This window comes from Cherax quadricarinatus, chromosome 1 (genome assembly GCF_038502225.1).
Source record: "Cherax quadricarinatus isolate ZL_2023a chromosome 1, ASM3850222v1, whole genome shotgun sequence".
NCBI classification, from domain to species: Eukaryota; Metazoa; Arthropoda; class Malacostraca; order Decapoda; family Parastacidae; genus Cherax; species Cherax quadricarinatus.
This window is the reverse complement of record NC_091292.1, coordinates 70652778-70678054: the sequence shown is the minus strand read 5'-3', so window position 1 is coordinate 70678054 and position 25277 is coordinate 70652778. Positions and strand designations below refer to the sequence as shown.

Below are 25277 nucleotides of genomic sequence, written 5' to 3'. Positions count from 1 at the left end.
GTGTTGAATACAACAGTACCATATGGTACAATGAACAATATGGTATCATTGTACTGTATGGTACAATGTACCATATGGTACCATTGCATCATATGGTACCATATAGTACCATTACACCATATGGTACCATAAGGTACCATTGCACCATATGGTACCATTGTATATGGTACCATTGTACCAAATGGTGCCAGTACCATATGGTACCATTGTATCATATGGTACCATTGTATCATATGGTACCATTGTATCATATGGTACCATTGTATCATATGGTACCATTGTATCATATGGTACCATTGTATCATGTGCCATTGTGCCATATTGTACCATATGGTACCATTGTATCATATGGTGCCATTGTACCATATGGTACAATTGCACCCTATGGCACCATTGTACCATATGGTACTATATGGTACCATTGTATTCAACACAATAACTGCACTAATATTTTCATCATTTTGTTTACAATAAACTTGTAAACAACTTTTGTAAGCAATATGACAAACAAATTAGTGCAGTTATTGCGTGTAATACAATGAGTGTACACTAATACAATATACATTATACTGGTCTCTCAGGCCACAAATGTTATTAGAAAAAGAAAAAATAGAAAAGAAAAGAAAAAAGTATAAAAAACATAAAATAAAAAAATGGGATTTTGCAGAAGTCACTGATGTTGCCGCCACCTGGTCATTTTGGGTCAACTTCCCGCCGCTGTATCTCGGTAAGTACTGATCAGAAATTTTTGTTTTTTTTTCTTATTACCTTCACAAAAATATACTCTAATTCTGTAAGAAAAAATAAATTTTTTTTTGTTTTCAAAATTTCTTGGACACTGTAGCACCACTTCAGATTTTGGCCTTGGACCCTGAAGGGGTTAATAGGAAAAAAGAGCATATGGTACCCAGGCATCCACAATTATTTTAATACGGCACGCAGTGAGTGCGCACACCCATTCTCTCGTGTCTAGGTGACTCAGGCTTATCGTGGCAATGTTGACTGAATGACAAAGAAAACGTATATATACGTTTGGGGCGCTACGCGCGTGAACATATATATACGTTTGGACCGTTTAAGGGTTAATTATGGGGTCCTAAGGCTAGGGGAGTAACACAGTGAGTAATATTTTGAGGGAGTAAAAAGTGATTTGTTAACTATGTAGGTAAAGTTAAATTTAATACATGTAACTAGTTTTGGGTGGGTAGGTGGTTTTTAACCCTTTGACTGTCGCAGGCCCCTTTCTGAAACTGTCATTCTATGTCGATAAATTTTTGGAAAAAAGAAATTATTTTTTTATGAAATGATAGAGAATCTTTTCGTGATGGTAATGACACCAAAAGTATGAAATTTGGTCGAAAACTCACGGAATTACGCTCCTGCGAAGTTAGCAGTCTCGGCGACATATATGTATCGGCGATTTCGCTGACTGAGCCCTGTTTGTAGCCAATTTCGTTGTTCCAGTTGACCAAACTCATAGCTATTTCTTTAGAGCTCCATTTTATCTATCAGTTGAGTACAAGAAACCACCCATTTACCAATTTGAACTACCCAATAAAGTGGTCAGAAATTGGCAATTTGGCCAATTTCACACAAATTAAAAAAGATGCCAATTTCAAAATAGGGTCCAGAATAAACAATGTAGACATTCTTGGCACTAAAATAACATATCCTCTGTTCATTAATCACATATCTAGGCCCCTTTTATATTACTATTGCTTTCTATTTTGATTTTTTATTCATACAAAAAAATACAAAATTTACTGGTATGCAGACTACTGCATTATTGTAAAAATGATATAAATAATATAAGTGCACTAGTGAAAGAATGCTAATCTTCCCAGTTGACGTGTATTGGACATGTGGTGTGATTTGCTTACTCCTGAACATTGGTAAAAATCGAACATTTCCGCTACTTTGAGCTCAATTTCAAGGTCGTTTTCATCATGAAAGTAATCAAAATCATCTTATTTCTGTAATATATTTTCCATTTTATCACTTGAGACCATGAAAACGAGAATACAACGATAAATACTATATGAAAATACACCTCAAAGTCGGTGTTTTAATCCAAAAAAAACGGTCGTTTTTTTTCTCATTACGCACTGCGTGCTCCAGGATTTTTTTTTATGTGGTGCACACTGACCACACAGAACCATTCTCTCACATGTGGGCCTACCAGCTTTCTCCCGCTAGATTTGAAGCCACTAGAATTTACGCGTATTAATACGTCAGAAACAGTGGCGCGTAAGACGTATATATACGACGTAAACAGTCAAAGGGTTAAGAAGTCTTGAATCGATATACAGTGTTTCTTTGATATTCAGTGGTAATGAATTCCAAATTTTTGGGCCTTTTATGTGCATTGAGTTTTTACAAAGTGTGAGATGGACACTGGGAACTTCAAAGAGTGATCTGTGTCTTGGTTTATGGTTGTGCATTCTGTTAAGGTTGGTAAGAAGTTTGAGGGGAGGTTTTACATCCGAGATTAATGTTCTTTGTATGTAGTAGGCACAATAATAAGTATGGATGTTTTGTAAGGTGAGTAAGTTTAGACTTTTGAATATTGGTAGTGTGTGCTGCCTGGAGTGGGAATTTATCATTCTGACTGCAGCCTTTTGCTGGGTAATTAATGGTCTGAGATGATTTATTGGTGTTGAGCCCCATGCACAGACTCCATAGGAGATAGGGGTAAATAAGCGAGTGATACAGGGCAAGGAGAGCTGATTGTGGAACATAGTACCGTATCTTCGATAGTATGCCTACGGTCTTGGAGACTTTCTTGGAAAGTTGTTGTACATGTGTCTGAAATATGAGGCTATTATCAAGGTGGATCCCAAAGAATTTTCCCTCTGAGTTTTGTGATAGGTGATCCATTTATCATTATGTTAAGGGGAACATTTGTAGCTCTGTTCCCAAACTGAATAAAATAGGTTTTGTCAATACTGAGAGTAAGCTAGTTATCATCATCCAGGTAGATATTTTCTGTAATTCAGTGTTTACAGTATTGGCTAGTATGACTGGGCTTGGGTGAGAATAGACGTATGTAGTGTCATCTGCAAATAGCATGGGTTTGAATAGTTGAGATGTATTTGGTAGGTCGGTTATGTAAATGAGAAAGAAGTGGGCCAAGGACACTTCTCTGTGGGACACCGACTGTAATTGGTTGAGTGGAAGAGTTAGCTCATTCATGTACATATATTGGCTTCTGTTGCTAAGGTATGACTTTAGGTAGTTGAGGGAGTGCCCTCTTATACCATATTGTGATAATTTTGTGTGCCAACTGTATCAAAAGCTTTACGTAGACCAATGAAGATTCCCAATGGGACTTCTTTTTTCCTCGAGTGCTGTGTATATTAGTTCTAGCATCTGTATAATAGCATCATGTTTTTATTAGGCCTGAACCCAAACTGACAGGGGTTGAGTATGTTGTGGGGGACGAGGTAGGAATAGATCTGCTTATGAATTAATTTTTCAAAATATCTGTCCAGAGAGGTCTTTTTCTGGCATTTCTTTAAGATTTCCCTGAAGTGGGACACAACACTGTCATTGTACATGTTGCAGATATGGCTTGTTTCAGCATGGTCAGGGTGATACTTTCAACAAAACTTTGCAACTCATTCCACATTCTACACAGGTCCTTAATCACCGAAGAAGGCACCTCATCCACTCCTCCTTCCTCCTCCTCCGAAGCAAGTTCCTCGGCTGTGGTCTGATGCTGTTCCAGTTGAAGCTCTTGCAGTTCGTCAGTGGTTAGCTCTTCCCTGTGGTCCTCCACCAACTCTTCCACATCCCCGTCACTCACTTTATTTACCAAAGGGCTTGCACTAGCTTTCCTTGGGTCCATGATGACTTATTTAGCAGTTGCAAGCACAAACAATGGATTATTATGAAATGTATTGTATGAACCCGCGGGGTGATGGTCACGTGTTGGTAAACAATGGCACACTGAGCGTGAATGGCGTGGGAGACTGGCTTGGTGTGTGCAGTGATGGGTGGACGGGTACCAGACGGTCGCCGAAACACGAGTCTTCACGAAACTCGAGGCCAAATTTTGCCAAAAAAATTCGCCGAAGGTCGAATTTCACGAAAGTCAAGGCTGCCGAAACTCAGGGGTCCACTGTACTTCTTTAAATCTCGTATTGTGGCTCCTCGCATACCTCTCGGTCGTTTCTTGCGAACTCCCTATCACCCTTCCTCAGTCTGATTACCTGGTCCTTGACTGTTGTTTTCCTCCTGATGTGGCTATACAACAGCTTCAGGTCAGACTTGACTTTCGATGCTATGTCATTTTCATACTGTCACCGAGCCTTCCTTCTTATCTGTGCACATTCGTTTCTGGCTCTTCGGCTAATCTCTTTATTTTCCTGAATTCTTTGTCTTCTGTACCTTTTCCATTCTCTAGTACACCTAGTTTTTGCCTACCTACACCTCTGGGTGAACCAAGGACTCGTTCTGCTCTTCCCATTATTTGTTTCCCTTGGGAACAAACCTCTCCTCTGCCTCCTTACATTTTGTTGTCACACAGTCCATCATTTCTTGTAATGGTTTTCCTGGCAGTTCTTTCTCCCACTGTATGTCTTGCAGGAAGTTCCTCATGCCCGAGTAGTCCTCACTTTTGTAGTTTGGTTTTTCCCATCCTATTCCTGCTGCTCTCTACACTTGAAGCTCAACTATGTAGTCAAAGCACAGAACCACATGATCACTAGCTCCTAGGGGCCTTTCATATACGATATCCTCGATGTCCGAACTACTAAAGGTGAATACTAGGTCCAGTCTTGCTGGATCATACTCACCTCTCTCTCTGTGGTAGTGTCTCTAACATGTTGATGCATGAGGTTTTCCAGTACCACATCTATCATCTTGGCTCTCCATGTTTCGGGACCCTCATGGCGCTCCAGGTTTCCCAGTCAATCTCCTTGCGATTGAAATCACCCATAACTAGTAACTTTGCTCCCCCCATGTGAGCTCTCCTGGCCACATCGGCTAGTATGTCGACCATTGCCTTGTTGCTCTCATTGTATTCTTCTCTTGGCCTCCTGCAGTTCTGTGGCAGGTTGTACATTACTGTAATTATCACCTTATGGCCCTCAGATTGGATTGTTCCTACTAAGTAGTCACTTTCGCACATTCCATCCATTCCTTCCATTTCCTCAAATCCCCACCTGTTTTTAATGAGCAGTGCAACAACTCCTTCCCCTCTCCTCCCTCTAACTTTCCTGAGGATTTGATATCCGGGTGGAAAGATTGCATCTGTTATCCTGGTGAGTTTCGTTTCTCTGAATGCTATTATGACAGGGGATGTCTCCTCTATTCTTTCGTGCCACTCCTCGCACTTATTTGTTATTCTGTCTGCATTTGTATACCAAACCTTCAACTTCTTTTCTAAAACTGTGGTCTGGGGGTACGTTGGGTTGTGGAAGTAGGAGACCTGATAAGGAACTATGGGTGGTTGCTGTGAGGGTGGAGTTTGTAATGAGGTGGGTGGGGGCATTGGAAATGGCACGTGTGTTTTGGGTTAGAATGTTTGGTTGCATTGGGGTTGTCCTGGTTAGGGGGCTGTAATTGATCTTCCTCCTGAGTCTGGGTTCTCCTGTCCCTCTCCATCTTCACCTCTCTCTCCTCCTTTCGTCTTTGCACCATCTCTTTCAATTTCTGCCTTTTTTCTCGTGTTCTGTCGCGGTCGAGATACACCTTTTGGTATGCCGGCATGTCCCTTAGTCTTGCTTTCTCCTGCTGGATCCTGCTTCAGTCGATTCTGCCTTGGAAGTCACTTTGACTGGCCGGGTTCTTGTTCTTGCAAACCCCCCTATTCTCAGAAAATTTGCCAGCTGGGTCATGTCATCTTCTCCTATTTTTTTATGATGCTTTCAACTGCATTTTTCTCCCCTTGTCTTCTTCCTTTGTAAGTTTCCCCTTCAACTTCCTGGAGCCCATAAACAAAGACTGACCTCTCCCTTTCATCCTCTCACTGCATATCCCTATGTATTCCCTGATTCGATTTAGTTGCCTCCATTGCAGCTTTCCTTTCTTCAATCTCTTCACTGTCTGTTGTCCTTGGGCCCAGAGGCCCCCCAAAAAAAAAACAGAGAGAGTGAGAGTGAGAGTGAGAGTGAGAGTGAGAGAGAGTGAGAGAGAGTGAGAGAGAGAGTGATAAAGAGAGTGAGACAGTGTGAGAGAGTGTGACAGTGTGACAGTGAGTGTTAGAGTGAGAAAGTGAGTGTGAGTGTGTGAGTGAGTGTGAGAGTGAGTGTGTGAGAGTGTGAGTGTGAGAGTGTGAGTGTGAGAGTGTGAGTGTGAGAGTGTGAGTGTGAGAGTGTGAGTGTGAGAGTGTGAGTGTGAGAGTGTGAGTGTGAGAGTGAGTGTGAGAGTGAGTGTGAGAGTGTGTGTGAGAGTGTGAGAGAGTGTGAGTGAGAGTGAGAGAGTGTGAGAGTGAGTGTGAGTGAGAGAGTGAGAGAGTGAGAGTGTGAGAGAGTGAGAGTGTGAGAGAGTGAGAGTGTGTGAGAGAGTGAGAGTGTGTGAGAGTGAGAGTGTGTGAGAGAGTGAGAGTGTGTGAGAGAGTGAGAGTGTGTGAGAGAGTGAGAGTGTGTGAGAGAGTGAGAGTGTGTGAGAGAGTGAGAGTGTGTGAGAGAGTGAGAGTGTGTGAAAGTGTGTGAGAGTGAGTGTGTGTGAGAGAGTGAGTGTGTGAGAGAGTGAGTGTGAGAGAGTGAGAGTGTGTGAGAGAGTGAGAGTGTGTGAGAGTGTGTGAGTGTGTGAGAGAGTGAGAGTGTGTGAGAGTGAGTGTGAGAGAGTGTGTGTGAGTGTGAGTGTGTGAGTGTGTGTGTGTGAGTGTGTGTGTGTGAGTGTGAGTTTGTGTGTGTGTGAGTGTGTGTGTGAGTGTGTGTGTGAGTGTGAGTGTGTGTGTGTGTGTGTGTGTGTGTGTGTGTGTGTGTGTGTGTGTGTGTGTGTGTGTGTGTGTGTGTGTGTGAGAGTGTGAGAGTGTGAGAGTGTGAGTGTGTGTGAGTGTGTGAGTGTGTGTGTGTGTGTGTGAGTGTGTGAGTGTGTGAGTGTGTGAGTGTGTGTGTGTGTGTGTGTGTGTGTGTGTGTGTGTGTGTGTGTGTGTGTGTGTGTGTGTGTGTGTGTGTGTGTGTGTGTGTGAGTGTGAGAGTGTGAGAGTGTGAGTGTGTGAGTGTGAGAGTGTGTGAGTGTGTGTGTGTGTGTGTGTGAGTGTGTGTGTGTGTGAGTGTGTGTGTGTGTGAGTGTGTGTGTGTGTGAGTGTGTGTGTGTGTGAGTGTGTGTGTGTGTGAGTGTGTGTGTGTGTGAGTGTGTGAGTGTGTGAGTGTGAGTGTGTGTGTGAGTGTGTGAGTGTGAGTGTGTGAGTGAGAGTGTGAGTGAGTGTGAGTGAGTGTGTGTACAAAACTCTCCTAATTTATTACTTTAGGCTTGTTTGGTGCTTGCCTGGTCAACCAGGCTGTTGCTGCATGTGGCCCTCTGACCCACATATCCATCACAGCCTGACTGATACAGCACTCTACAAAGAGAAAGACTCATATCCACATATATAGACAACACAACTTCCTCTCACAATCAGTGAAATATAAAGTTCAAATCTTACCTTATGTAGCCAACAATGGAGGAAGTGGAAGCAGCAGCTGGTGGGGTCGCAGTAATACATATGCTGGAACTCCGCGACGCACTGCACCACCGGCTGCACATGGAGGTGTTAACATGGCCAGCTAAACCTGCAGAATATATTATTACACAATTAACAGCAAAATCGAAAATTAAATTTGACAAATTTTTAAGCAATGTGTAGGTAGAGGTAGGAGGAGGAGGGTTAAGGACTTTTCAACAAATTCATGTATAATATATTTAATACAAATACTACTTATCCACTCAAGTGCACTGCTTAAAGTTTAACTACATATCCACACCTGTTTTATCTTCTGAGAGTAAATCATACAAAAAATATCACACTAGCAGAAAATAAGGATAAGGGAAGTCCTCCTTCATAATTTGTATAATAACAGGACTTTATTCTGCCACATCTAAATACAGTGGAACCTCTGTTTTCGTATGCCCTGGTTTTCATAGGATTCGGTTTTCAACTTTTTTCGTCAAAATTTTGTCCCAGTTTTCGTACATTCATTCAGTTTTTGTAGGGGTGACAATGGTCCACCATACCAAACACGTCCACCTGCCTGCGCCCACACAAAGCATCCCTTTCATTCTGACTCAGTCTGGCTTCGTTTCTCATTGAGTGAACACTACCCTGTGCGCTTGGATAACATTTCGTAATAATCCATTGTTCTTTGTGCTTGTTTATTGAGAGCAAATGCTAAATAAGCTACCATGTGTCCTCTAGAAGGATTTTGAAGAGCCTGAGGCTGACCCTGACAACCCTATGTCTATTGTGGAACCTATTGTGTCTATGGGGTTGGATGTGAGTGGCCAGGATGTGGAAGAGTTGGTGGATGACCACAGGGAAGAGCTAACCACTGAAGAGCTGCAAGACCTTCAACTGGAACAGCAACAGACTGCAGCTGAAGAAATTGCTTCAGAGGAGGAGGAAGACAGAGGGAAGAATGTGCCTTCTTCAGTCATTAAAGACGTGTGCAAAGTGGAATGAGCTGCAGAGTTTTGTGGAGAAATATCACTAACAAAGCTGTAGCAAGCCGTGTCTGCAACATGTTCAATGACAATGCCCTGTCCCATTTTAGGCAAATATTAAAGAAACACCAGACACAGACCTCTCTCGGCAGATTTTTTGTGTGACAGGGGTCCAGTGACTCAAGCTGGTCCTAGTGCCAGTAAAACACAAAGAAGGGAAGTAACCTCAGACAGGGCCTTGATTTATTTATTTATTATTATTTGGACATGATACATAGATGTACAATGAAATACAGTGGTTGAGTGTATATGTCAAAAGGCTCTTGTATGCAGAGCATTGTGGGCAGGCTTAAAATTAACTTAAGATTAACTAAACAATGATATATTCAGTGGTAAACATTAAATAAATTACGGCATGAAGTGCAAATGAGTATTTCAAATAAGAAGCTTTATAGTTGTACAAATTTGTAGCACAATTTATATTATCATCAGTCAAATCGAATAAGATCAATGATTTGTAGTGCAGAAACATGTCATATGGTCATTTGATGAGTTACTGTGCATTCAAGAGAATGGAATATTCTATTAGGTAATGTAATTACAAAAACACATAGTTTGATAGGGTCACAGGTTATACATTTATGAGCTACAGTTATTCAGTACTTTAGTTGTGAGTGAGTAAGTCTTGAATTGATAAACAGACAGCATTTCTTTTATATTCACAGGTGTGATGAATGGTTTTGAAAACTGACAAGTTGAAGAACTGAGACACTTATGCAACACACGGGAATCTTCATTGAAGAAGCGTTTCGCCACACAGTGGCTTCATCAGTCCAATACAAAGTAGAAACGGGTAAGGAGAGGAAGAGTTTGAGGTAATCAGTCCCTCAACCTGGAATCGATGTGTTCAGACCATCACTCTTGTAGGAAGTGCAGCATAGGGCCAGAGAGGTGGCCTATATACTGCAGTCAAATGAGTCGAAGCTGGAGGCAGCAGGATCACAGTGGGACCTGCCACTAGTGTAAGTAGGTCGTCGTCCAAAGGTTGGACAAGCGTTTAAGTCTTTGTACCAAGATCCCATGATGTTGCAGTGTCTGACAGATGTGATTACCTATATTCACAGGTAATGAATTCCAGATTTTTGGGCCTTTTATGTGCACTGCAGCTTTACAGAGTGTGAGATGGACACGATAAACATCAAAGAGTGATCTGTGCCTTGTGTTATTACCTGGAGACCTGGAGTTTACCTGGAGAGAGTTTCGGGGGTCAACGCCCCCGCGGCCCGGTCTGTGACCAGGCCTCCTGGTGGATCAGCGCCTGATCAACCAGGCTGTTGCTGCTGGCTGCACGCAAACCAACGTACGAGCCACAGCCCGGCTGATCAGGAACTGACTTTAGTTGCTTGTCCAGTGCCAGCTTGAAGACTGCCAGGGGTCTGTTGGTAATCCCCCTTATGTGTGCTGGGAGGCAGTTGAACAGTCTCGGGCCCCTGACACTTATTGTATGGTCTCTTAACGTGCTAGTGACACCCCCCTTATGTGTGCTGGGAGGCAGTTGAACAGTCTCGGGCCCCTGACACTTATTGTATGGTCTCTTAACGTGCTAGTGACACGTGTTCTGTTAAGGTTGGTAAGGAGACGTTTGAGGGGAGGGTTTATATCCGAGTTAAGTGTTCTATTAATGTAGTAGGCACAATAATAAGTATGGATGTTTTGTACGGTGAGTAAGTTTAGACTTTTGAATATTGGTGGAGTATGCTGCCTGTAGTGGGAATTTATCATCATTCTGACTGCAGCCTTTTTATTGGGTAATTAATGGTCTGAGATGGTTTATTGTTGTTGAGCCTCATGTACAAATTCCATAGGTGAGATAGGGGTAAATGAGTGAGTGATATAGAGCCAGGAGGGCTGATTGTGGAACATAGTACCGTATCTTCGATAGTATGCCTACAGTCTTGGAGATTTTCTTGGAAATTTCTTGTACAAGTGTTTGAAATTTGAGTATTTTCAAGGTGGATTCCTAAGAATTTTTCCTCTGTGAGCTTTGTGATAGGTGATCCGTTTATCATGTTAAGAGGGACATCTGTAGTTCTGTTACCAAACTGAATGAAGTAGGTTTTGCCAATATTGAGAGAAAGTTTGTTAATCATCATCCAGGTAGATATTTTCTGTAATTCAGTATTTACAGTATTGGCTAGCATGACTGGGCTTGGGTGAGAGAATACATATGTAGTGTCATCTGCCAATAGTGTGGGTTTGAGTAGTTGCAATGCATTTGCTAGGTCGTTTATGTAAATGAGAAAGAGAAGAGGGCCAAGGACACTTCCCTGTGGGACACCAATTGTAACTGGCTGTGTGGAAGAGTTTGCTCCATTTGTGTACAAATTTTGGCTTCTGTTGCTAAGGCATGATTTTAGGTAGTTGAGGGAGTGCCCTCTTTTACCATAGTGTGACAATTTTATGTGCAGCAAATCATGGTCAACTGTATCAAAAGCTTTACATAAATCAATGAAGATCCCCAATGAAACTTCTTTTTTCTCGAGTGCAGTGTATATTTCTTCTAGCATGTGTATAATAGCATCATTCATATTTTTATTAGGCCGGAACCCAAACTGACAGGGGTTGAGTGTGTTGTGGGAGATGAGGCAGGAATAGATTTGCTTACAAATTAATTTTTCAAATAAAAAAAGGCACAATACCGTGACTGGAACGATACACAAATAACCCGCACATAAAAGAGAGAAGCTTACGACGACGTTTCGGTCCGACTTGGACCATTTACAGTCACACTAGCCAGAAGTGGAGCAGGACGGCTATATATAGGCAGGAAGAGGTGGAGGTAGTAGTACTAGTAGTACAAGAATGGTATATAGAGATGCCCGGGTGGTGCGCATGTGTCTTAATTTCATCTTGTCGGTATTATATACCATTCTTGTACTACTACTACTACTACCTCCACCTCTTCCTGCCTATATATAGCCGTCCTGCTCCACTTCTGGTTAGTGAGACTTTGTAAATGGTCCAAGTCGGACCGAAACGTCGTCGTAAGCTTCTCTCTTTTATGTGTGGGTTATTTGTGTATAATTTTTCAAAGATTTTAGAGAGAGGGTGTAAGTTGGATATTGGCCTATAGTTATTCAAGTCTGTTTGATCTCCTCCTTTATGTATCGGGGTGACCCTCACTATTTTGAGAACTGTAGGGAAGGTAGAAGATTCGAAGAATTTGTTAACCCTTAACCCTTAAACGGTCCAAACGTATATATACGTTCACGAGTGTAGCGCCCCAAACGTATATATACGTTTTCTTTGTCATTCAACATTGCCACAATAAGCCTGAGTCACCTAGACATGAGAGAATGGGTGTGCGCACTCACTGTGTGCCATATTAAAATAATTGGGGATGCCTGGGTACCACATGCTCTTTTTTCCTTTTAAAAGAAAAGATTTTTTTTTTCCTCAAAAAATTTGGGGCGCTACGTGAGTGAACATATATATACGTTTGGACCGTTTAAGGGTTAAACTGTCCAAACAGATCTATATTCACATGCGTAGTGCTTCAAAAGTAGATCTACGTTTTTTATATATTTTCAAATATAAGAAAAAAAAAGTAGATCAAAGTTATTTTTGCACGTTTTCAAATGTAAAAAAAAACAAAAAGAACTACGTTTTTTTTTACATACTTTCAAATGTTGAAAAAACATAGATCTACGTTTGGACAGTTTAAGGGTTAATGAGTGTTGCAATCATTGGTGACAGCACTTGCGAAGCTTTTTTGCATATAAAAGGTGGTAAGGTATGTATTTAAATATCGTGTCTTGTTTTTTAGTGTTGATAATAAGTGAGACTTCTGTTGGGTTAGTCGGAGCTAGGAACAGTGTGTTCAGGTAGTTGCCAGTGAGGTAGTCATTGGGTGGGGTATTTGAGCTTGGGATTTTATCAGCAAGGTTTTTTCCTATGGTGGAGAAGAAAACATTGAGTCTGTTTGCTGTTTCAGTTGGTGGGAGTTGGGGTTCATCTGGTTTTGTTAGTTTGATTGCTGTTTCCTGATATCTTTTTTGTTCCTAGAATTTCAGATAGGGTTTTCCAGGTCTTTTTTATATCACCTTTTAAGATGGATAATCTGTTCTCATAATACAATTTTTTTGCTCTTCTTATCAGGCTGGTTAGGATTGATGAGTAACTTTTTGTTTGGTCTCTGGTTATGTGACCCATTCCGTACTGTTTTTCGTATAGGTGCTTTATATTTATGGATTTGAGGATGCTGGGTGTTAGCCAGGGACTGTTCAGTCTTTTAGCTGTGATCCGTTTGGTTTTTTTAGGGCAGTGCTTGTTATAGAGGTATTGGGTCTTTTTTAGAAAATTATTAATACATTCGGCAATATCTGTATAGATTTCTAGCTCAGTTTGCCAGTCGATGTTTGTCATTGCTGTTGTGAAGTTATTAATAGGTGCCTCATTATGAAGTCTGAAGGTTACTTTAGTAGTGTCTTGGGGCAATTTACCTAGATTGGTTATGAGAAAGGTAGGGTAGTGGTCTGTGGTATTATGTGTGATTATGCCTGATTTTGAAGGGGATATGGTGTTGGCCCACATGTGGTCTAATAGGGAAACACTAGTCTCTGCAATTCTAATAGGTTCTGTTACTGTTGGTAGCAACAAGCAGTTACTCATAGTGTTTGTGAATTCAGTAACATGTGGGTCCTGGTTTTGCAGGAGATTTATACTGAAATCACCTGAGAGTATTAAGTGATCTTTATTCACGTGTGCATCAGTTATCATACTTCCTAGGTTTCCACTAAAACAGCTAATGTTTGACTGGTACTTTGTATATGTTTATCACCGAGAGGTTTTTGTAGGTATCTGGATTTGAATTTACCTATTATATAATCCCCATGTTCATCCTTTGTGCAAGTATTATTGATACATTCTAGTTTGTCTGAGTAGTATGTAGCTGTGCCACCCCCTTGTTGATCTGGCCTACAGTTGTGTATAGCTGTGTAACCAGGAATGGCATAGAAATCTGAAGTATCTGGCATTAGCCAGGTTTCGGTGAGAGTAATGATGGACATACTGGCATGCAGGGAATTTAGTAATGCTGTGAGGTCATCGTAATGTTTGCTTAAAGATCTGACATTGTAATTAAAGACAGTTATGTTGTTGTTGGCTCTGAGAAGTACCTTTTTTTGTTCTGATGTGTAGTAATTACAGTTGCTGTTTGATTCATTTAAGTCATTTAATAACAGGTTGGTATCAGGATCAATGCTTGTAATCATAAGATTTATAGTGGATCTATAATTGGACTTAAGTATAAGACAAAGTAAATATTCTGAATTATTTTAACAAATGTAAATATATGAACTAAGGTAGTTCTTTAAAGCTAAAATAAAGGAGACAATATAAAAGGGACTAAAATAAGTAGTGATGAACAAATAAAGTGATAATCAAATAAGGGAGCTAGGGAATATAATAGTACCTGAAAATAGCACCTTTATCATTCTAACAATTGTGAATATACGAACTAAGGTAGTTATTTAAAGCTGCAATAAAGGAGAAAATATACAAGGAACTAAACTAAGTAACGGTAAACGAAGTTAAATGGACAGATAGTCACTATTGTATAATATTGATTTGGGAGTAAGATCTGACTTGTAATATGTAATAAGTTTGAGCAATTAATAGCACTATAAAAATAAAAAAAAAATATGAGGTAGTTGGTACTAGCTAGTAAATGATATTTCTGGGAATTGCACAATAATGTAATTGGAATATACACTAATTGCACCACACAGTATAAATGGAACTAAAGTAAGTAGTGGTAAACAAAATTAAATGGACAGGTAGCAACCATGAATAACATTAATTTAGGAGTAAGATTCGACTTTCAACACAAAATTTGAGCATTTAATAGCAATTAAAAAGAATTAAAAAGTAGTATTTGAGATAGCTGGTATTAGCTAGTAAAAAAATGCACAATAATGTAATAGGAACGTACACTATATGTGCCACACATGCGTTAAGGACACTTGTCTAATCTGTTATGGAAATGTCAGCTTTTCTAAGGAAGGTAGTGAAATCATGTTCATTTGAGATGGTATATTGTTGTCCTGTTGATGTTTTCCTAACTAGTATTTTCCCATCTCGAGTGAAACACTGATGTATTTTGTTTCCCTGTTTAAGTTTTCTCAACCTGAACAGAAGGTTTTGACGTTTTCTCGTTAGACTCCATTTTTCATTGTACAGTGGTCCCTCAATCGTCCGGCCTGAAAGTCGTCCATTTCGGAAATAGTCCTGTTATTTCGTCTAAATATTGGCTCGCAAATGGTCTGGTAACTCGCTAACAGTCCTTCGCCCTGGACGCGTACTCACGCTCTGAGCCGCCTGGGCCTTCCCTTCCCAGCCAGTGTGCCATTGTTTACCAGTGAGCGACGGTCCCCTCACGTGCTCCAGCGAAATATTTCATAATATTCCATTTATTTTAGTGCTTGCAAGTTATTTAAGTGCTAAATAAGCTACCATGGCTCCAAAGAAAGCTCCTAGTGGTAAAGAAGGTGAGAAATACGAATGAATTTAAGAAAAAAACATTGAACAATATGATAGTGGCGTTCGTGGGGGCGAACTGGCCAGGATGTATAACAAATCCCGTACAACCATACCTTCCATCATAGCCAAGAAAAAGGAAATCAAGGACGCTGTTGTTGCAAAGGGGGTAAATATGCTGACAAAAATGAGATCACCAGTACTCGAAGATGCTGAGAAGTTATTATTGGTGTGGATAAACGAGAAACAATTAGCAGGAGATAGTCTTATGACGTCGCTTATTTGTGAAAAGGCTAGGCAGTTGCATGACGATTTGGTAAAGAAATTGCCTGCACCTAGTGGTGATGTGAGTGAATTTAAGGCCAGCAAAGGCTGGTTTGAGAGATTTATGAAGCGTACTGGCATACACAGTGTGGTAAGGCATGGTGAGGCTGCCAGTTCGGACCACAAGGGGGCTAAAAAATATGTGCATGAATTCGTAAGTACATAAACAGTGAAGGACTGAAACCTGAACAAGTGTTCAATTGTGACGAAACAGGCCTCTTTTGGAAGAAAATGCCAAAGAGGACCTGCATTACTCAGGAAGAAAAGGCACTGCCAGGACACAAGCCTATGAAAGACAGGCTGATGCTAATGTTCTGTGCTAATGCTAGTGGGGATTTCAAAGTGAAGCCGTTACTAGTGTACCATTCTGAAAATCCCAGTGTGTTCAAGAAAAACAATGTTATGAAGAGTAAATTGTGTGTGTTTTGGAGCTCTAATAGTAAGGCATGGGTCACAAGGGACATTTTCGTCGAGTGATTCAATGAAGTGTTTGGCCCTAGTGTGAAGAATTACCTCCTGGAAAAGAAATTGGATCTCAAGTGCCTCACAGTAATGGACAATGCACCTGCTCATCCTCCAAACTTGGATGACCTAATTCTGAAGGAGTTTGGGTTCATCACAGTAAAGTTCTTGCCCCCAAATACCACTCCTCTCCTCCAGCCCATGGACCAGCAAGTCATTTCAAACTTAAAAAAACTCTACGCCAAAGCAATGTTTGAAAGGTGTTTGAATGTGACCTCAGACACTCACTTGACCCTATGAGATTTTTGGAAAGAACACTTCAGTATTCTCCACTGCGTAAGCCTTATAGGTAAGGCGTGGGAGGGAGTGACTACCAGGACTTTGAACTCTGCTTGGAGAAAACTGTGGCCAGATTGTGTCCACAAGAGGGATTTTGAAGGGTTTGAGGCAGCCCATGATGAGCCTATGTCAGTTGTGAACTCTATTGTCGCACTGGGGAGTTCCATGGGGTTGGATGTGAGTTTGGAGGATGTGGAAGAGTTGGTGCAGGACCACAACGAAGAGCTAACCACTGAGGAGCTGCAAGAGCTTCAGCAGGAAGAGCAACAGATCGCAGCTCAGAATCTTGCTGCAGAGGAGGAGGAAGAGATGGAGGAAGGTGTCTTCATCAGAAATTAAGATTTTTGAAATGTGGGGTAGGATGGAAAGATTTATGGAGAAACATCACCCAGAGAAGGATGTTGCAAGCCATATCGGTAACTTGTACAGTGACAGAGCCTTGGCCCATTTTAGGGAAGTTTTAAAGAGATGCCAGAAACAGCTCTCGGGACAGTTTTTTTGCGAGACAGGACTCCAGTGACTCTCAAGGTGGTCTTAGTGGCATTAAGAAACAGAGAAGAGAAGTAACCCCAGAAAAGCAATTGGTACCCGAGGTGTTGATGGAAGGGGATTCCCCTTCCAAACAGTAAATCATCCAATCTGTCTCCTCCTCCAGTCTTCCATACACAAAGAAGAATCGCCAATAAAGGTAAGTGTTATTCAGTTAATGTTTAATTCATCATGTGCCACTGTATTTTTATGTACTACATCTATATTTCATGTAAAAAATTTTTTTGTTTTAATACTTCTGGGTGTCAGGAGCAGATTAATTGAATTTACATTATTTCTTATGGGGAAAATTGATTCGTAAATCGTCCATTTCAATAATAGTCCCACTTCCAGGAACGGATTATGGACGATAATTGAGGGACCACTGTATATGTATATACACACATCCTGGCCACTCGCATCCAACCCCATGGACTTCCCCAAAGCCACAATAGATTCCACAACAGGCATAGGGTTGTCAGGTTTACACTAACTTATATTAAGTTAGTAATAGAACTAGGCATTAGAAAACACTAAAAAATTAAAATACTGTACATACACGATACATTCATTACTCACCTTAAAATACAGTATTTGTAGTCTTAATGTAGGGCGAGAGGTGAGCAGTATTTATTTGTATGAAGTCAGTGTATGTAGCCGGTAGGCACAGGTAGCCATTAGGTAACTTGGGCTACACTTAGCGGCTACCTACACTTCGTCTTTCACAGACCAATCTGCTGATATGGCCACTTCCAAACACTTATAATATGAAAGAGTAAAGAAATCATAAGGAGATGTAAGACATAAGAACTGCTGAGCACTGCATTAGGCCCACCACCCACTCACGTACTTATCCAACCAATATTAAAGTCAAGAACAAGAATCTGATAATTATCCTTTTGGACAAATCACCCTCAGCAATAGCAAAGGAATTCAAATAAGTGAGATGGCCTTGAAAGTTTAGAAAATCCTTCAACAAATATTATGCTTCTTGGAAATCTCAACTTTACAAATATTAAATGGAAGAAAGTAGACAACAGCATTGTACCAAAAGACTCCTGGAAGTATGTTAGTGCAACACACACACATACCAGAGGACTATTGAGGCTTTGAAAAGTTTGCTTTGAATCAAGAGATGGCATAACCATCAATTAATAAACTACACTAGATTTGAGTTTCCCAAACAATAAGGAACTAATCAGAGAATCCGAACTTCATTAAAGCAGAACAAACAAATCCATTCACAGGGAACCTAACAGGGATGCTCAGTAAAGGGATGTTCGGTAAAACTTCCACAATCAGAGAACTGACTTGAACAAAATAAATTAAAAATTATCTAACATTTCCTGTTAAGTGGTTCTGAGCACCCTTAACCCACATTGGTGAATAGAAAAGCTGAAGACAGAAGCATACAAGGTATGTATAAAATATGTTCTGCTGAGAAAGCCTACAATATCAAATAGTGAAAAAGAATGTATGGAAGAAAAACAATACTGAATTACTTAAAAACAACCATATGTCACAACAAAATAAAGATTATCAATAAAGAATAAATAGGCACAATATCATGACTGGAACAATACACAAATAACCTGCACACAGGAGACAAACTGATGTTTCGATCCTGGAGCATATCTGGTGGATGTTCCGGGGGTCAACGCCCCTGTGGCCCAGTCCACGATGAGGCCTCATGGTGAATGAACATTAACCCTTTCAGGGTCTGTCCCACAGATCTACGGCTTCACGTTGAGTGTCCAAACCGCAGATCTACGCCAAAATTCTAGCGCCGTCAAATTTAGCGCGAAAGCGCTCATAGGCCTACATGTGAGAGAACGGGTCTGCGTGGTGGGTGTGCGCCATAAACAAAAAATCTAGGCGCCCGCATAGCATTGCGGGAACGCCGGCTCAGTTACCCTTGTTCACCATACCTTGTCGCAAATCAGCTCTCACTCCATGGAAAATTGGGACTCTCCTCTTCCTGTCTGATAGTTCTGACACTGATGGAAGTGGAAATGAAGACGAATTCTATGGCTCTGATCAGTTAGTGACCGAAAGGAATGACCAGGATATCGATAATAGTGCAGAAAACCCTGACGATCCTCAATCTTCTACCTCTGGTGTGGGCACTCGTCAGCCACAGTCAGTTGTACCTCAACGCAAGAGAAAACTAATATTTTCGCGTGGCCAGGCCTCTGACTTCAGTAATGACGATGATAGTGACGTAGATTGTGATTTTATTGCGCTTGACGATCATTCGAGTAGTGATAGTGAGGAATCATATTCACCAGTGAAGCGTCGGTATGTATGCCACCGCATGCGCTTGGGTAGTGTACCCTATGCTGTGCCCAGGGGACGGAGTACATCCCGGAGTACATCCCGTGGCCCTACACCAGGTTTAGATAGTGATAGTGAGGATGTGGCTACACTTGGTATGGATAGACCACAGGCATCAATAGATGGTGGTAGTGGTGATGGTAGTGGCACCGCCATGCTTGACTCACGAGCCCAGGCTGGGACCCACGCTGCTGACTCCTCAGTTCAAGGACAAAGCAGAGCGTCAGCCACCAGCCCACCACAACCACAACCACCTGCACAACCAGCCTATGATGTCCAGTATCCAACAGCAAACCGTATCTGGGATTGGCAGCAAAATCCCAATTTTGTTCCCAAGCCCCACCACGGCCAATGAATCACGGAATGAACTGAAATTCTTTGAATTATTCTTTGATCAGCCATTGATGGAAACTATTGTCAGGGAAAGTAATAAGTATTTTGAGTTCACCATGGCAAATACGATCATATCACCACAGTCAAGACTACACCGGTGGAAAGAGACGACTGTTGCAGAAATGTATTTGCTTTTTGCAACAATAATGCTTATGCCTCATGTCTATAAGCATAATATAAAAGCATACTGGTCCACAGATCGGCTAATTTCTACCCCGGTCTTCAGTGAAATCATCCCAGTGAACAGGTTTATCTTACTGTTACGTATGTTGCACTTCTCTGACAAAACCAGGCCTGACAGAAGTGACAGGTTATACAAGATTAGAAATGTTTTTATGTATCTCAAACAAAAGTTCAGCATATACTTTTATCCATTCAAGAATCTTGTAATTGACTAGTCTTTGATTTTGTTCAAAGGTAAACTGTCATTCAAGCAGTATATACCGAGCAAGAGGAAATGCTTTGGTATAAAATTGTTTGTACTCTGTGACTGTGACAGTGGCCTGGTGTTGGATATTGTTGTATACACGGGAAGTAAAACATTGAAAGATACCAAGATGTTATTGGGTATCTCAGGTGACGTAGTGAGAAACATGATGGCACCTTATCTTGGTAAGGGGCATACATTATATACCGATAACTGGTACACAAGCCCATTACTCACTGATTACTTGCGAGTGAACAAGACAGATGTGTGTGGCACAGTGCGTTCTAATCGTAAACATGTGCCCAGGCTCAACGCAGGTGCTCGTGGTGATGACGTGCAGGTGTTTACTGCCAATGACATCATGGCATTACGGTGGCATGACAAACGAGATGTCACATTGTTGACAACCATTCACCATAATGAAATGCAAGACAGTGGCAAAGTTGATCGAGTGACTAATGAACGTATTCGAAAACCAGTGACAGTGATTGATTATACACAAAACATGCACTTGGTTGACAAATGTGACATGCAGATTGGTTTTGTTGATTGTGTTCGTAAGAGTTACAAGTGGTACATGAAACTTTTCTTCCATCTCATGGACATTTCAATGCTCAATGCATATAATATGTACCAAATAAAGACTGGCAACAGACCACCGTATGGTGAATTTTGTTTGTCTGTTGTCAGACAACTCATAATAAAGTACCAGGTAAGAGCACCTGCTATACAACAAGGTCCTCGAATTCCTCAGGATATACCCAAGCATTTGAGGAGGGAAGGTGATCATTTCATAATAGAGCTTCCTTCAACTCAGAAGAAATTTGCTCAGAAGAGATGCATCGTCTGTGCACAAACAAAACGACGGCAACAAAGATGCAAAGACACTCGGTTTATGTGTGAGGAATGTAAGGTGCCTCTGTGTATGGTGCCTTGTTTCAAGGAGTTCCACAAGCTCCAGCAGTTCTAAAACCATGTCCAGTGATTGTAAGTATGTAAATATATTATAGAACATTAGCATTATACAAGATTTGTGCATGTTTATTGTAATAAACAACAGTGGTAAACAATAATATGATAAGTTTGTAGATGAATGGTTCAGAGAACCGACATGTTGATAAATTAGACACGTGCAACACTTGAGTATCTTTATTGCGGAAACGTTATATACCGAATAGTATTCTACTCAAGATTGATGGACTGAACACATCGACTCAAGGTTGAGGGACTGATTACCTCATTCTCATCCTGTTCTTCAAGTTTCTCCTATGTATGGACTGATGAAGCCACTATGTGGCGAAACGTTTCCGCAATAAAGATACCCAAGTGTTGCACATGTGTCTAATTTATCAATAATATGATAACTTTAGTGCGGTTATTGTGTTCAATACAGTGAGTTTATATATATACATTATATACAGTATTGGTCTCTCAGGCCCCAAATGTTAGTAGGAAAAGAAAAAAATTGGAAAAGAAAAGAAAAAACTACAAAAACCGCTAAATAAAGTAATGCGCGTATGTGGAATTCGTCGATGTTGCCGCCACCACATCATTTTGGACAAACTTCTTGGCACTGTATCTCGGTAAGTACTGATCAGAAATTTTTTTTTGTCTTATTACCTTCACAAAAATATGCTCTTTAATTCTATAAGAAAATATAATTTTTTTTTTTTTTTTTTCAAAATTTCTTGGACACTGGAGCACCACTTAAGATTTTGGCCTTGGACCCTGAAGGGGTTAAAATGGTATAAAATACCGACAGGTTGTTAGGTAAGATACATATGCAACAGTTAGGTATCTTTATTTTGAAACGTTTCGCATACACAGTAGGCTTCTTCAGTCGAGTACAGGAAAGTTGATAGAAGCAGAAGAGACTTGAAGATGATGTAATCAGTCCATCACCCTTGAAGTTTTGAGGTGGTCAGTCCCTCAGTCAGGAGAAGAGTATTGTTCCATAGTCTGAAACAATATGGAGTAGAAGTGACAGGATGGAGCCTATATACCGCCAGGAGGCGAGATGTAGGCCACTAGTAGAGGTAAGAATGTAGTCGTTTGGAGGTCAGGCCCCTCTCAAATCCAGCCATATGGATGGAGCGGTATATAGGCTCCATCCTGTCACTTCTACTCCATGTTGTTTCTGACTATGGAACAATACTCTTCTCCAGACTGAGGGACTGACCACCTCAAAACTTCAAGGGTGATGGACTGATTACATCATCTTCAAGTCTCTTCTGCTTCTATCAACTTTCCTGTACTCGACTGAAGAAGCCTACTGTGTATGCGAAACGTTTCGAAATAAAGATACCTAACTGTTGCATATGTGTCTTACCTAACAGGCCTCATGGTGAATCAAGACCTGATCAACCAGGCTGTTACTGTCAGTCACACACAAACCAATGTACAAGCCACAGTCCAGCTGGTCAGGTGCTGACATTTTGGTCCTATGTGACTAGTTAATGGTAAAAGCCAGACCAAAATATCATTGTAAGTTTCAGTCTCCTATGTGCAGGCTACCTATGAAAAGATTGCCTATATAAAGCAGAAACTAAAATATATATAATGACCACTCACAGATGTTAGTGGCATCTCAGAGGTGCTTGCACCTCAGATGATAGTGGAGAGACTGGGATTCACTCAATGGTATGAGAGAGACATGGGTAAATTCCCTTACACCTGCTGCCTCTGTTCACCTAGTAGTAAAAAGGTACATAACCTGGGTTTTAGTTGAATGTTGAGCTGCATCCTGGGAAAAAGGACCAAGGTGAGTTTTTTTGGATTTTTAACCTGGAGGGGTAACCATCCAAGAAAGTCAGCAAGTTTACCTGGAGTTTACCTGGAGAGAGTTCTGGGGGTCAACGCCCCCGCGGCCCGGTCTGTGACCAGGCCTCCTGGTGGATCAGAGCCTGATCAACCAGGCTGTTACTGCTGGCTGCATGCAAACCAACGTACGAGCCACAGCCTGGCTGGTCAGGAACCGACTTTAGGTGCTTGTCTAGTGCCAGCTTGAAGACTGTCAGGGGTCTGTTGGTAATCCCCCTTATGTATGCTGGGAGGCAGTGAAACAGTCTCAGGCCCCTGACACTTATTGTATGGTCTCTTAACGTGCTAGTGACACCCCTGCTTTTCATTGGGGGGATGTTGCATCGTCTGCCAAGTCTTTTGCTTTCGTATTGAGTGATTTTCGTGTGCAAGTTCGGTACTAGTCCCTCTAGGATTTTCCAGGTGTATATAATCATGTATCTCTCCCGCCTGCGTTCCAGGGAATACAGGTTCAGGAACCTCAAGCGCTCCCAGTAATTGAGGTGTTTTATCTCCGTTATGCGCGCCGTGAAGGTTCTCTGTACATTTTCTAGGTCAGCAATTTCACCTGCCTTGAAAGGTGCTGTTAGTGTGCAGCAATATTCCAGCCTAGATAGAACAAGTGACCTGAAGAGTGTCATCATGGGCTTGGCCTCCCTAGTTTTGAAGGTTCTCATTATCCATCCTGTCATTTTTCTGGCAGCTGCAATTGATACAATGTTATGGTCCTTGAAGGTGAGATCCTCCGACATGATCACTCCCAGGTCTTTGACTGTGTCTTATTTCCACTGGGGTCTTTTAATCTTGTCCTCCAGGATGCGAGCCACATCACTCGACCAATACCCAGGTATCTACTCGCTGCTAGGTAAGAGGATCAGCAGGTATAAGGAAACATGCCCAACATTTCCACCAGTGTCATGATAGGGACTGAACCACGAACACTCGAGTGTAAGTTTATCTAGGTACAGGTACACATAAGTACAATCATCATACATAGTGTAAATTACCTAGGATACAAAAAAGAAGTCAAACAAATTGACTTATTTCCATTGGGATGCTTGATTTTTTTCCCCCCCCGAGACACAAGACACTAATGAAAATAAAGGCAGTACTCAATGAATTGTGGCCTTTACTGTGTTATCCTGCATTAATAACCAACTAGGGTAACAATCTTAACAAAAATCTTATCTTATCGAACTAACCACAAAACTTTCTGTACCGGGAATAGCAATTATCTAATTATAAAAAAAATATTGAAATACAGCACTTCAAAAAGTCTGAGAAGAACAATATGGTATATATATTTAAGTTGTATTTTAGTTACTAAATGCCAGATCATAAATATTAATCATGAAACGTAAATAAGAAATAAAACCAATTACATATGAAAACGTCAATTGATGGTGATATTAGGAAGGCTTCCGAGCACTTATTGGCAGTCCAGTTTTTTGTTGGGTATTTTAAGGAGTACCATCAAAGTTACGTGTAACTAAATGATAATATGTGAACCAGACAACAATATACCTATAAAAAAAAACGAAGAAAAAAAAACTCATCGGCCGCTCACTGTTTTTAGCCCCAGTACAAACACCGTCACCTTCAAATGAGCCAAAGATCACTTCTAGTGATTCTTTTCTTAAATATTCGCAAAGCTGACGTCACAAATATCTCACCAGACAGCTCCAGCAGGAGGGAGAATCGATGTATTACTTGATGTCTACTGGTCGGCTGCCTCACAGGACGTCCATTTGTTTTCCTCACTGATCTAACATTGTTGGAACACCAGCCTTACTTATCTTATTTTAACACTTTCCTTCATTATACCTTACAAAATGAACTTATTAATAAATCTCATGCGAGTATTTATTGGCAAAAATATTATAATTATCATCATTATTATTACGTATCACTGCAGACGAGTTAACCAGATAAGTAATCCCAAATGGAAATAAATCACATTGACTTTATTAGGTTATCCTGGGTTAAATTCTGCATAATTTACTGAGTAAAACCATTGTGTAAGTTTAAACTTCGGTATCACGGTTAAATAAAAACTTGGTTACTTAGTGAGATAGAAGAATAAAAGCAAGTAATAGCATCGTGGCTGAAATAATTACACAAGTGGAAAAACAAAATTTAAACGTGGTTATAACCCATCCTGGATTATATTGTTACTTATTTATGTCTTTGCAAACAGTACATTGAGATTATGTATTTACAATAATGGGTTGCAATGCAAATAGAGCCTCTATTATGCCTAGGCATTATGGGCCGACTTAACATTATTGGCTTACTGGCTACTTAACACTAAGAATTATATCATAGTTGTACAGTAGATCTATATAAAACAAAACATATATTCATTTAGTGCCAGGAAGGAAAAAAAACTGGCAGGAAATGGCAGAAATCGTACACCTAATCCAGTCATTCCTGGAGTGGAACCACAGTCGATGGCCTCCACTCCAAACCAACAGATACAGATACTAATGCCGGAAAAAAAATCCCCCCCCCAGTACCAACAATACCACCAGTCCGATAACATTCT

General features: G+C 40.8%; 1 protein-coding gene across 3 annotated transcripts in view; it reads right to left on the bottom strand.

Annotated features, from left to right (window-relative positions):
• The window catches only part of LOC128688579 (ras-related protein M-Ras), a 160017-nt gene extending 135474 nt beyond the window's left edge, over positions 1-24543 (bottom strand). For 2 of the 3 annotated variants that reach the window (XR_011391713.1, XM_070082720.1), the window contains exons 1-2: positions 24406-24543; positions 7595-7721 (exon numbers count right to left, since the gene is read on the bottom strand). The gene's annotated coding sequence lies outside the window, so the exon portion shown is untranslated. The remainder of the gene's footprint in view (positions 1-7594; positions 7722-24405) is intronic. The other variant, XM_053776459.2, reaches the window with a different exon arrangement.
• Between the last annotated feature and the right edge of the window lie 734 nt (positions 24544-25277).